This window comes from Schistocerca cancellata, chromosome 1 (genome assembly GCF_023864275.1).
Source record: "Schistocerca cancellata isolate TAMUIC-IGC-003103 chromosome 1, iqSchCanc2.1, whole genome shotgun sequence".
Lineage (NCBI taxonomy): Eukaryota > Metazoa > Arthropoda > Insecta > Orthoptera > Acrididae > Schistocerca > Schistocerca cancellata.
Window position 1 is genome coordinate 718,872,589 of NC_064626.1, and position 1,771 is coordinate 718,874,359.

Sequence of the window (1,771 nt, forward strand, 5' to 3'; positions counted from 1 at the left end):
GAGGAGGTATTGAATAGGATTGGGGAGAAGAGAAGTTTGTGGCACAACTTGACCAGAAGAAGGGATCGGTTGGTAGGACATGTTCTGAGGCATCAAGGGATCACCAATTTAGTATTGGAGGGCAGCGTGGAGGGTAAAAATCGTAGGGGGAGACCAAGAGATGAATACACTAAGCAGATTCAGAAGGATGTAGGTTGCAGTAGGTACTGGGAGATGAAGAAGCTTGCACAGGATAGAGTAGCATGGAGAGCTGCATCAAACCAGTCTCTGGACTGAAGACCACAACAACAACAACAACAGTGTACATGAAAAGATACAAGAAAGTAGTGATTCCCCCTACGTATATCTTGCGTAAAGACCATAAAGATCAAATTAGAGGGATTAGAGTCCAAACGGAGGTTTATCGGAAATCTTTCTACCCGCGAAGCATTCGTGAGTGGAGCAGGAAAGGTGGAAACTTACAGCTGTACACTAAGTACTCTCCAAACGACACCACAAGATGGCTTGCGGAGTATAGATGTAGAATACTACGAAGGGGTATCTCAGTAGATTTTTTTTGTTCTTAGATAACGGTGATCCAAATGACGCATTTACTGTTCTTATCTCCAACAAGCGAATTTCTGTTATTCCAGCGCCACCTGGAGTTCAGCTCCACCAAAGTTATACCGTTGATTCAAAATCTCTGAACGTCTGCCTCCCCTACCGCGTCCACCCACCCTGACCCACCTGAATCCTGTATGTACTATCCCTCTCTTGTCTCCCACATTCAACTCAACAGATTTGCTACGCTTCATGTAAACTTGACACCAACAATACTTCCTTCATGACTACCAACTCTCGTAATCTTTTGGGCTTACATCATCACAGTCTCCTCTGCGACTCCTTCCCTACTCATTTCTCCATATCCCGTCCCCATGAAACTTCAACCACCTCGCCCTGTCTGACCAAGAAATCCGCTCAGAGCACTACCATTCTCCTAACTTAAAACGATATACTGCTTTTCCTCTCAGTGGTACGGTTCCTTTACACCCTCCAATACTAACAGTTTGGCTCAAGACCCCCAATCACCTCTACCTACCCTACATTCTTGCAAAACAGTCTCCCGAAAAACATCACATACAATACTACTCAGCTCCTAATCATAAAAGAATAGACTTTTATCTTTTTTAAGAAATCCCCAAGAGAACCATCGTTATTTTAGCTTACCCTTTGATTCGTCTTTGTTCGTGATTGGTCACCCGTATTTCAAGTGGAGAACACACGTTCTTACAAACTGGTCCTGAAGAGCGATTGACTTACTAATGTCATAGGTTTTGTAATGCATAGAAGCAAGTGTTCACAAAAATATAAGCTGGAGGCGCCGGGTATCGATCCCGGTACCTCTCACATGCTAAGCGAGCGCTCTACCATCTGAGCTACGCCCCCAGATACAGAAGAGCGACCTCACATTTAGCCGAACTGCTAAGTGCCAGACTTTCTCCGTTGCGAGCGTAGCCAGTTGGCCGTGTCGGTGGGGAGGCGGAGCAACTGGAAGGCAGAACGCAGGACGGGACAGCAGCAGAAGCCGTCCACTCACGTCGCTCTGTAGATTACGTCAGGTCCGCAATGCATTCTGCCCCACACATCAGTAATGACGAGGTCTTCAAGTATGTGGATCGTGCCACAAAAGGAGAATACAGACTACAACTTGTAAGGGTACAGATTTCGGTACTGTACTAGACTGATGGAATCTAATCTTAAGCTACTTTGCTACAGCGCAGCCCCATGGTTC

The 1,771-nt window shown here is 45.9% G+C and overlaps 1 non-coding gene across 1 annotated transcript; it reads right to left on the reverse strand.

The window, feature by feature from the left end:
- Positions 1-1,352: 1,352 nt before the first annotated feature.
- On the reverse strand, positions 1,353-1,425 carry Trnaa-agc (transfer RNA alanine (anticodon AGC)). Its single transcript has one exon. It is a non-coding gene; the product is annotated as a tRNA-Ala (tRNA).
- Positions 1,426-1,771: the final 346 nt, after the last annotated feature.